A 12738-nucleotide genomic window follows, 5' to 3' on the forward strand; every position below is an offset into this window, starting at 1 on the left:
GCTGTGCAGAAACTTTTTAGTCTGATGCAATACCACTTGTCTATATTTGCCTTTTTTTGCCAGTGCTTTTGGTGTCATATCCAAGAAATTATTGCCAAGGCCAATGTCATGAAGTTTTGCTCCTCTTCTAGGAGTTTTAAAGTTTCAGGTCTGATGTGTAAGTCTTTAATCCATTTTGAGTTCTATTTTTAAAAAATCAATTTCACAGGGGAATCATTTATATACAATTAATATGCCAATTTTAAGTGAACAACTCAATGAATTCTGACAACTCATTGTAACCAAGATATAGAATATGGTAATCACCCCTCTAAGTCAGTCTTGTGAGTCTTATAATATATTCTTTTATGTCTAGCCTCTTTCTCTCAACATGATGTTTTGAGATTCATCAATGTTGTTCCATGTATTAGTTCATCCCCCTTTACTATTGAGTAGTATTCCACTGTATGGATATTCCACATTTTGTTCATTCATCTATGAATGGGCATTTGGATCGTTTCTAGTTGTGGGCTAGTATGTGTAAAGCTGCTATGAGTATTCAGGTACAAGCCTTTGTTTGGACACATAGTTTTATTTTCATGGGGAAATACCTAGAGTGCAATTGCTGGGTCTTGGGGTTAGCATAGTGCATATTTATCAAACTATTTTACAAGACGGTTATGCCATTTTACACTCCCACCATACTGTGTGACAATTCCAGTCCATCTATTGGTTATCTATTGATGCATAAAAACTCACTACAAATGTAGAAGGTTAAAACAACACATATTTGTTATCATACAGTTGATGCAGTTCAAGAATTTTGGCATCATTTAGCTGAGTCCTTTGTTTCAGGGTCTCTTGTGAGGCTGCAATCAAGGTGTTGCCAGAGCTGTGGTTCATCAGAGGCACAACTGGGTAAGGATCCATTTCCAAATTCATGTGGCTGTTGGCAGGAATCGTTTCCTTGTGGGCTGTCAGGCTTCAGCAACTGTTGGATGTTGGCTTGTGGCCACATTCAGTTCTTTGCCCCATCGGCCTCTTCGTATAGCAGCTTACTTCATCAAATATAGCAAGGGAGATAGCCATTAGAGATAGTTGGCTAGCAAGATAGAAGCTATAATCTATAAAGTAAACACGAAAGTGTATCACATCACTTTTGCCACATTCCCTTGCTCACCCACATAAGTCTCACCCACATTTAAAGGGAGGGGATTATATAAGGGCATGAACATCAGGAACCAGGGATCACTGAGGGCCATGTTAGAGTCTGTCTACCACACTCCACATCCTTGTAACATTTGGTATTATCAATCTTTTTTTTTTTATTTTAGCCTTTCTAGTGGATGTGTACTGCTCTATCACTGTGATATATTTCCCTGATTACTGATATGTTGAACATCTTTTCATAAGCTTACTAGCTATTTGGATTTTTAAAAAAGATTTATTTATTTATTTGAGAGAGAGAGAGACAGAGAATGCAGGAAGTAGGGGCAGAGGAAGAGGGAGTGAGAGTCTTAGGCTGACTCCACACTGAGCACAGAGCCCAGTGTGGGGCTTGATCTCATGACAAGATCATGACTTGAGCCGAAACAAAGGGTTAGGTGCTTAACCAACTATGCCACCTAGGCACCTCTGTGTATCTTTTTTATAAAATGTATATTCGTATCTTTTAATCCCACTCTTTAAAATTGAATTATTTTTATTTCTGAATTGCAGGAGTTTTTCGTTTATTTTGGATATAAGTCTTTTTTCAGATAAAGGTTCAGTTAAGATTTTATCATAATATGCAGTTTGCCTATTTATTTTCTACCTGGTCACTTTTGATGAAAATTTTTAGATTTTGATTAAGTGTAATGCATAATTTTTCCCTTTTATAGATATTGTTCTATGAAATCACTATCTTCTCCCAATGAGTAAGATATGCTCCAATATTTTCTTCTAAAAGCTCTATGGTTTTAGTTTTTATATTTAGGTTTGCAATACATTTTGAGTTTTATTTTGAGTTTATATGTTTATGCTGGGAGGAAGGTGATGAGCTTTCCCCTCCCTCCAATATGAATATCCAGTTGTTCTAATACTGTATGATGAAAAAAACTCTTTTTCCTATTGAATTATCCTGGCCCCTTTGTTAAAAATCCATTGACATGTGGGTCTATATCTACTCATTTTTTGGCTCTACTGGCCCATATAACTATTCTTGCACCAAAACCCACATTGTCTTGATCACTGTACATTTTATAAGTCTTTAAATTGGGTAATATTAAGTACTCTAACTTTGGTATTCTTTTTCAAAATTCTTGGGATAATCTAGATTCTTTGCATTTTCTATACGAATTTCAACATTACCTAATTTTTACAAAAGAAGTCTGTTGAGAATTTGATTGGGATTGTTTTGAGTCTATAGATCAATTTAAGAATTGACATCTTAATAATACTGAATCTTTTCCCATGGATATGGCACAACTATCCATTCATTTAGGTGTTCTTTAATTTCTGTCAGCAACGTTTTATAGTGTACACTGTATATTTCTTTAACATATTTTACTTAAATTTATCCCTAACTATGTCTGTTTCTTGGTGATACTCTAAATGTATTGTTTTAAAATTTCAATTTTCAATTGTTTGTTGCTAGTATATGGAAATACAATTCACTTTGTTTATTGACCTGTGAATTTCATCCTTTGCTTTTGCTAAAATCAGTTATTCAGTTCTAATAGCTTTTTGTTTTTCCCTTTGGCAGATTCTAGTGATTTTCTTTGTACACAAATATATTGTCTCCAAATAATGAGAGTTATATTTCCTCCTTTCCAATCTGATATGCCTTTTGTATCTTTTTTTGCTTTGCCTTATTACGTTGACTATGACCTCCAGTATGATGTTGAATAAAAGCAGTGCACAAGGGTACACTATCAGATTTCTGAACTTAGGAGAAAAGCATACTCTTTACCCATCATTACTCTCAAGATGGTATTAGTTGTTTCAAGTTTTTCATAGATGCATTTTATAAGGTTGAGGAAGTTCTCTTCTATTTCTACCTTGCTGAGAGACTTTTCATAAGTGGGTTTTAAATTTTGTCAACTGATTTTCCTAAATCTATTTGGTTTCATTAATTTTTTAGTTTGTTGATATAGTGAGTTACATTAATGGATTTTCCAATGTTAAATGAAACATGCATTCCTGAGATAAACCCAATTGGTCATGCATGATGTGTTATTATTTTTATATTTTGCTGGAATTGATTTTCTAAGAATCCTTAAGAATTTTTGAATCCATATTCATGAATGATGTTTGTCCGCATTTTCTTTTCTTGTAATGCCTTTGTATGGTTTTGGTATCAGGGTAATGCTGGGCTCGTGAATGAGTTGGGAAGTGTGTCTTCCTCTAATTTCTGGAAAAAAAATTGGGTAGAATTGGGGTATTTCTTCCTTAAAAGTTTCAGAAAATTTTCCAGTGAAGTCATCTGTGCCTATAATTTTCTTTGTGCAAATGCAGCAATTATGCAATTGTAATTACTTAAATACATATACAATTGTTCAGTTGTCTCTTCTGGAGACAGTTTTGATATTTGTATTTTTCAAGAAATTTGTCCATTTCATCTATGCTGTTTGAATTTATTGGCATGAAATTGCTCACATATATCCTTATCTTTTTTTAAGAAAGGGCTTTATTGACTTCTAACTCTGGGAAATGAACTAGGGGTGGTGGAGGGGGAGGAGGGTGGGGGGTGGGGGTGAATGGGTGACGGGCACTGAAGGGGACACTTGACGGGATGAGCACTGGGTGTTATTCTGTATTTTGGTAAATTGAACACCAATAAAAATTAATTTATTAAAAAAAGAAAGGGCTTTATTGAGCTATAATTAACATGCAGTAATTGTGCATATTAAGTGTACAGTTTTTTATTTTTTTAAATATTTATTTGAGAGAGAGAGAAAGAGAAAACATGAGTGGGGTGAGAGGCAGAGGGAGAGAGAGAGAAGTAGACTCCCTGCCAAGCAGGGAGGGGTGCCACAAGGCTCCCAAGGGTACAGTTTTTAAAGTTTTGACATATGTATAGCTCTGTGATCTCTGGAGTTGTCTCTTCATACAATCTCTCTTCTCTGGCATTCTGTCCTGTAATCTCCAGCCGCTTTCATCTCTCTGGACCATCAGCTCTGTGTCCTCCATTCAGTGAGCCACCAGGCTCCACCTGTCCTCCCTATCCCTGCACCAAGGTCTATAGATGAGGCAGTTATGGGGTTTACTCTATTTGTTTCCTGTCTCTCAGGAAACTACTGTCCTTTGTTGCCTGCTGTCTAATGCCTTGAAGACCACTGTTTCATATATTTTATCCAACTTTTCATGTTGTCTCATGCAGGAAGATATGTCCAGTATAGTTCCAAATCTCTGAGTACAAACATGTTTAGTGTTGTTAAATCTTCTTTAGTATTAAAGGTTATTAGGTAAAATGAGTCATTTATCCTTTTGAAATATTCCCTTTCATCGATTGTGTGCCTTATTCAGAAGCCTGCTTTGTATGACATTAATAGAACCACTCCAGATTTCTTATAATTAGTGTTTGCATGGTATATCTTTTTCCATCCTTTTGATCCTATTTCCACACATGTGTGCACATGTGTGTGTGTGCCTGTGTATTTTGGAAGACAGCTCTTGCTTTCCTATTCAGTTTCATAATTTTGCTTTTAATTGTAATATTGAGACCAGCCTTTTCCAATAGATCTTTCTCTGATGGTGCAAATGTTACAAAATATCTGTTTAATATGTTAGCCACTAATTAGGTGGCTACTGAGCACTTGAAACATTGCTGGTATGACTGAAGAGCTAAATAGTTTTAGTAAATTTTAAGCTAATTTGAAGAGCTCCATGTGGCTAGTGGTTAGTGTATTGGACAGTAAGGGTTAGGCCACTTACATTTAAGGTAATTACTGATATCTAAGCTTACCATCTCATTATTTGTTTTCTATATTTTGTTTTTTTTTTCATTTCTCCTCTGTTCCTTTTTTTCGTTTCCTCCCTATTTTATATTGAATATATTTTATTATTCCTTAGTAGCTCCACCATTCACTTATTAGCTATATCTTTTGTTTTAGTGTGTTAGTTTGTTCTGAAATTTATCATATTCATCTCTAATGATCAAAATCTACCTTTAGATGATATCATATTTCCTCACTCATAAGAAAAATATAAATATACTTCCACTTTTTTCCTTCCATCTTTTGTGCTACTGTTATGTATTTTATTTCGACTCATATTACAAATTCTGGTATATATTGTCATTATGTTTGCTTTAAACAATTAACTATCTTTTAAGGAGTTTGTTTTTTAAAATAATAAAAAGTATTTTATAGTTACACAGATATTTAAAAATCTGTTGCTTCTCATTTCTTTGTGTAGATCCAAGTTCCCATCTAGGATCATGCTCCTTCATCATTAACACTTCTCTCATGGTACAGGTCTGCTTGTGAAGAATTATCTTAGCTTTTATTTATCTGAAAAGACTTCAGCTTTTCTTCCTCTTAATGGTATTTACTGGGTATATAATTCTAGGATGACCCTTTTTATACTTCATCATGTTAGACATTTTGTTCCATGCTTTTTACAATTTCTTACTAGAAATTTATTGCCATTCTTTGTTTCTTTGTCTTTAAAGCAACATTTTAGTCTGGCTCGCTCTTTTTATTTAAATTCAATTGGCCAACATAAAGTACATATGTAGTTTCAGATGTAGTGTGCAATGATTTATGAGTATAACATCCAGGGCTTAAGCCCGTGCACTCTGGCTCTTAAGATGATCTTTTTATGACTTAGGCTCAGGAATTTATTTTTTTAGCTTGTTTTTTTCTTTAATAGCACCTTTATTGAGATCTAATTCACATGCCATAAAATTCACATTCCATAGTTTGTAGTATAACCAGAGTTGTGCATCAATCACTATTGGATTCCAGAACAATTTCAATACTCTAAAATGAAATCCCATTCCCATTGGCAGTCATTCCCATTCCCTTATCCCTCTTGGCTCTGGAAACCACTCATCTACTGTTTGTTTCTATTGATTTGCACCTATCTGGACATTGCATGTAAATGGCATAATACAATCTGAATTTTATTTTTTATGGACAAATAATATTCCATTGTATAGATATACTACATATTGTTTACCCATTCATCATTTAATGGACACTTGGGTTGCTTTTACTTGTTGGCTACTATGAATCATGCTACAATGAACATTTGTGTTGAAATTTTCAGTTATCTTAGGTATATACTTTTTTTTAAGATTTATTTATTTATTCATGAGAGACACACACAGAGAGAGGAAGAGACATGGGCAGAGGGAGAAGCAGACTCCCTATGGGGAGCCCAATATGGGACTAAATCCCGGATCCTGGGATCACACCCTGAGCTGAAGGCAGACGCTCAACTGCTGAGCCACCCAGGAGCCCCTAGGTATGTACTTTGGAATGAAATTGCTGGATCATATGGTAAATCTATTTTATATTTTTGAGAAATTGCTAAACTGTTCATAGCAGCTGTACCATTTCACATTCCTACCAGCAATGTGTAAGAGTTCCAATTTCTCCACATGCTTGTTTATTGTCCATCTTTTCTGTTAAGGCTCAGGAATTTATATATGGTGTGATTTGGTGTGGTTTACTTTGTGCTTATCTTTCTTAGGATTTCTGATCTTCATGGATCTCTGGGTTTATAAATTTTTTATAAAATTTGGAAAAAATTATTCCTATATATGTTTTTTCCCCTCTTCCTCTTCCCCCTTTTCTGGGAGTTCTAATTGCATGTAAGTTAGACTGCCTGATTTGTCCTACAAGTCACTGCTATCTGGTTCACTTTTTTAAAAATTTTTATTTATTTATTCATGATAGACAGAGAGAGAGAGACAGAGACAGAGAGAGAGACACAGGCAGAGAGAGAAGCAGGTTCCATGCTGGGAGTCCGACAGAGGACTCGATCCCAGGACTCCAGGATCACGCCCTAAGGCGCTAAACTGCTGAGCCACCCAGGGATCTCCATCTGGTTCACTTTTTAGTCTTTTTAAAGTTCTCCCCTCTCTGTTCTACATTTGGGTAGTTTATTTTGCTATGTCTTCATCTTCCAGTTCATGCATCTTTCTTCTGTAGTGCCTAGTCCATGGCTATTCCTATCTGGTGTAGGGGAGGGATTGAGCAAAGGCCAGAGATGTAAGGCAGCCAGGGGTGCTTTGGGAACTGCAGGAGTCCAGTGTGGTCTTGCCATGCTCACTTCAAGCTCAGCCTATGGAGAAAGGAAGGCCCATGTTTTGGTCCACTGCATGGATCCTTTGCAGGAAACTGAATAAGGATGTAGCTATTTTCCAACTGTGAAATATCTCCCTAGAGGGTCAAATTCTCCTCCCTTTCATAATGCAAAGGGAGTAGTCATCTTCCCATCTCTCTCGGAGGTGCCTCCTACTCTTGTCTAATTGGAAATATCTCCAGATCCACACAATGCTGCAGCTGGCAGCCCACCAGTTCCCTCTATGCAGCAGAGCTGCTAAACTTGACTGCTGTGAATGATGAAGAAATCTGAGCTATGTGAGAGGAAAATCGGAAATGTCCCTTGCCAAAACTATTGTGCTGAAGTCTTTGGGATTTGAATGAAGTTAACTGAGTTCTGGTAATTTCGATCAATGCACTTTAAATGATAGGATCTAGAATGAGGCAAAAGGCAGTTTTTTTTATTCAATATGCAAATCATCTGAATGTATCTTCAGATGACTCTGTACCTTTAATTAATCATTTGTAATTCTCCTCTAAGAAAATGTGGAATTGATGGAGCTGATGACTTTCCAGAAAAAGTGCCATGCTGCTACCCTGAGACCTTTCAGTACCTATATTAAATGAATGCCTATGTACAGACTTGTGTGGGAAAAATGTGATAACATGAAGAGTGTTGTTAAAGAGGCAACAGTACCCAAAACCTCATGATTCCTGAATTTTCTGTGCTCACAGCAAACCAACAAGGAAAGAGCAACTCAGCCCAGCCCACATCCACATGGGCTCCCTAAATTAGAACTTAGAGCTAAAGCTAGAAAAGTGTGTTTATTTTATGCAACCAATCTTTTCCAGAAAACAAATTTCAGGGCATCTGGGTGGCTCAGTTGAGCATCTGCCTTTGGCTCAGGGTATGACCCTGGGGTCCTGGGATCGAGTCCTACATCAGGTTCCTTGGAAGGAGCCTGCTTCTCCCTCTGCCTATGTCTTTGTCTCTCTCTATGTTTCTCATGAATAAATAAAATCTTAAAAAATGGTAACAATTTCAATTTTGTTTTTGTAAATAGTATAATTTTCAATTAGGTGCTAGGTGAACAATATATGTTTAAGAAACTCATTCAAATTAGGACTATCATGAATAAACCATTTTAATACAACAGAAAAGGAAAACAAAATGCAATTTTTATGATCAAGCACTTGGGAAGATTAAACCAATCATGCTGATATCTATAGAAATGGATGAACAGGTGGCAGGACACTGCTGAAGGGAATCTGCCATATAAGGTGGGACTTGAGAGCACTCTGGAGTAAGGAGACCTGGGCTCCAGACCTATTGGTTACAGGTTCAGGGAGGGGTCTTTGCACATCATTTAACATTCTAAATTTGTGGCTTCTGCCTTTGTAATACGGTTATAATAATATCTGTCTCACTAAGTGTTGAAAATATTAATATATGCAATGGTACTTTATAAGTTGTAAAACCCTATCACTACTCATGGGCCAGATTTCAAAAAGAACAGAGACTCTTATGGGCTGCTGTCACCAGACAGGAGGTTTGTAAGTAGAAAGTCTGAAGGTCGGTTAGACCTTACAGAAGCCATGAAGAATAGAAGAGCAAGTGTTCCAGGCTAGAGGGATAGCATGACCGAGATGAACTCTGCACCACTGGAAAGCAGCCTCCTTCTCCTCTAATAATGTTTCTAGTCCCTCCTCTATCACAGCCATCCAGGGTGATCTAAACTCCAGGGATGGAAGTGACAAATTAGCTCTACAAAGGCACAGCATCTGGACCATTCCTACCTGGGGGCAAGAAGTGGTCTCTGATTTGATTTGAAGATGGAGGTTGTATCCGGAACCAGTGGCTCTGACCACTGGGGGCACTTCTAAATCAGCATGGAACAAGAATGCCTGATCTCCATCACTGAGTTGCACTGAAGCAGACTTTCTGGGAATACAGTGGCTTGGATGGTGCTGTTTTTAAACAAAATCTATAAGTAATTCTGCTGAACAACAAGTTGAGAGCTGCTGTTTAGCTTTTGATCCATGGATAGAGAAATTCTTTCTCAACAGAAACAACCTGCCATCCATTAGATTGGAAAAATTAACTCTATTTGCTAGTGGCCCCAGGAGAGGGCCAGAAGATCTGAAACCTTACCAGAGACTTCCTGCCCATGTCCTTAGATCCTCCTGCCTGACTCTGACAGGTGAAGGCTTCAGCCATTCTCAGCAATGGAGAACACTTCACACAGAGAGCATGGCACCTGCCATGGCCCACAAAATTATGCATTGCACGAGCTCTCCTGTGTAAGTCCTTTAATGTCCTTACTGTCTATACCCACCCTGCACAGCTCTCTGCACAGACCTTGCAGAATTGAGGGAGGAAACTGAAGCCATATATCCTCACACATGCCTGAGCTAATATTAGCCTTATTAACAATAAGTCACTCTTTCATCAGATCTACTATTATTTTAGAATTTTATTATCTATCTCTTCCACTGAAGGTAAGATACAAGCAAGCAAGGATCTTTTTTGTTACTCACCGCTATTTCTCCAGTGCCTAGAAATGTGCCTGGCATATTATAGGTCCTCAACATGTAGTATATGAATAATCAAATGGCCTCCCATTTCTGAGAACTTATTATGTGCTAGACCCAGTGTTATGCCTTTATGTGTATCATCACATTTAGTTCACACAACAACTCCATATGGGAGGTGTTATTATTCATTCCCATTTTAGAGCAGAGGAAACTGAAATTCTGAGAAGTTAAGACACCTGCTCAAAGTTACACACATAAATAAGAAGTGGAACGAGGCCTTGGATCCATGACTTTCCAGTTCCAAAGACCAAGCTTTTAAGGATTTTGTACTAATTCCTCACACTCAAGATACTACAGGAACATGTCCTCCACAAGAACTGCTTATGAAACTGGTTTTACTTATGAAACTGGTTTTACTCTGACCCAGAGTAATAGTGTGTTAGTGGAACAATGTCCAGACCATGATATTTCCTGGGAAGGAGAGTCAGCATTGCAATCTAAGGGGGAGTTCTATCCCTATACCTCACCTCCCAAATCCAGGATTCTTCAAGAAATCTACACAATACCAGATATGCTCATACTCTTTGGAATATTTCATTTTTTATTGTTACCCTACCAGCATATTGAAAAGGCCAAGGTGAGATCAAAGTGTGTCTCTCTTTGATGGTGAGACTGTGGATGACTTTTATTTTACCCTTTACATTTTTCTACAATGAATATGTGTATTAATTACGGTAAGGATTAAGCTGGTCTAACAAAGAGACTGCAAAATGCATTAGCCTACATAAATTCAAAGTTTCTTTTTCTCTTACCTACCAGTCTGAGATCACCCAGGGTCCCAGCTGGCCCTGCACTGGTCTAAGGTGTCTGCTGTTTCAGTTGTCCTTGTGGTTGAGAGTAGCTCATCAGCACCACCTCTAGGACAAGAGGAAGAAGTAAACGGAGGTCATAAATGCCTCTATTTCAAGGAGGTACTTCTATCTTGGCAAAATCCAGTTACATGGCTACATCTAGCTGCAAGGGAGGCTAGGAAACCAGTCTCTGGCTGGGCAACCATGTGTCCTCCCAACACTCACACACAGAGAGAATTCCATTATTAAAAGATAGAAAGGAAGAATGGATATTAGGGGGATAATAGTTTCTGCCATAATGTGTATTTATTACTTCTGATTAAAAAATCTGCCCCCCAAGAAATGACTTTTTAAAATTAATATACATCAAGATTGACTTTTTAAAAAATATGGACAGGTCCATGGGTTTAAGCACACCAATGGATTAGGGTAACCTCCACCAGAATCTAGATACAGAACAATTCCGGGGCACCTGGGTGGCTCAGTGGTTGAGCATCTGCCTTTGGCTCAGGTCGTGAGCCCGGGTTCCTGGGATCGAGTCCCACATTAGGCTCCCCAGAGGGAGCCTGCTTCTCCCTCTGTCTTTATCTCTGCCTCTCTCTCTCTAATTAATAAATAAAATCTTTAAAAAAAGATACAGAACAGTTCCATCACCCAAAAAAACTCTCTTATACTGCTGTGCCCTAAACACACCCTCTTCCTCACTCTTGACTACTGGTGAACATTTATTTGTTATCTCTCACTATACTTCTTTTGAGAATCTCCTATAAACAGAATCATATAGTATGTAACCTTTCCAGACTGGTTCCTTTCACTCAGCATAATGCCTTTGAGATTTATCCCATTGTTATGTGTATAATGGTTTCTTGCTAATGTATTGATATCCCACTTTATTTACCCATCTACCCACTGAAAGACATTAGATTGTTTCCAGTTTTTGGTAATTATTCATAGAACAGCTTTAAACATTTGTGGACAGGGTTCTGAATGAACATAAATTTTCATTTTTCCAGAGCAAATACCTAAAAATAGGATTGCTGGATGAGATGACACGTGTACATTTATTTTTATAAGAAACTGCCAAACTGTTCTAGAGTGACTGCACCAATTTACATTTCAACTAGCAATGTACATAGGAGTTCCATACTACTGAATCCTCACCAGGTCCTAGCACTGTTAGTATTTTTTTTTATTTTAGCCGTTCTAATACATATATAATGATATTTCATTATAGTTTGAATTTATATATCTCTACTGGCTAATGATGTTGGACATCTTTCATGTGCTTATTTGCCATCCATATACTCTCTTCGGTGAAGGGTCTGTTTAAGTCTTTTGCCAATTTTTTCACTGGGTTGTTTGTTGAATAAGACAGTTTTTAACATATCTTGGACACAAGCCCTTTGTTAGATATGTGATTTGCAAGTGTTTCCTCCCAGTTTTCAGCTTGTGTTTTGATTCTTCAAGAATATCTTTCACAGAACCAAAGCTTTCAGTTTTGATTAAGTCCAAATTATCAATTTTTTTTTCTTTTATGAATTGGACTTTTGCTATAATGTCTAAGAACTCTTTGCCTAACCTCAGGTCACAAAGATGCTCTACATTTTCCTTGGAAAGTTTTAGAGTTGCATATTTTCCCTTAGGATCTATGATCCATTTCGAGTTAAGTTTTGTATAAAGTGTGAGATTTAGATAGAAGTTCACTTTTTTGTGTGTATGAATGCCAATACCATTTGTTGAAAACACTATCATATCTACACTGAATTGCCTTTGTATGTTTGACAAAAATCAACCATTCATATTTGTTTGTGTCTATGTCTGTACTCTCTATTGTGTTCTGCTGATATATGTATCTCCCCCCCTCTCTCTGTCAATACCATATTGTTTGATTATTTTAAAATAAATCTTAAAATTGAATAGTGGGATTCTTCAAAAGCCAATATTCTTTTGAGTATTCTAGTTTCTTTGCCTTTCATATTGGCTTTAGAACCACCTTGTCAAATATCTATAACAATTCTGCTAGGATTTTGGTTGAAACTGCATTTAATCCATAGGTCATTTCAGAGGAAAACAGCTTTTTTCCTATGTGGAATCTTCCAATCCATGAACATGGTTGGTTC

At 37.0% G+C, this 12738-nt stretch overlaps 1 long non-coding RNA gene across 1 annotated transcript in view; it reads right to left on the bottom strand.

Moving 5' to 3' along the window:
- Positions 1-909: 909 nt before the first annotated feature.
- Positions 910-12738, bottom strand: part of LOC129511258 (uncharacterized) — a 119419-nt gene continuing 107590 nt past the window's right edge. Inside the window, exon 3 of the long non-coding RNA XR_008664786.1 lies at positions 910-1037. This is a non-coding gene — a long non-coding RNA (uncharacterized LOC129511258). The remainder of the gene's footprint in view (positions 1038-12738) is intronic.

Source organism: Nyctereutes procyonoides, unplaced genomic scaffold (genome assembly GCF_905146905.1).
Source record: "Nyctereutes procyonoides isolate TBG_1078 unplaced genomic scaffold, NYPRO_anot_genome, whole genome shotgun sequence".
In the NCBI taxonomy this organism is placed as follows: Eukaryota; Metazoa; Chordata; class Mammalia; order Carnivora; family Canidae; genus Nyctereutes; species Nyctereutes procyonoides.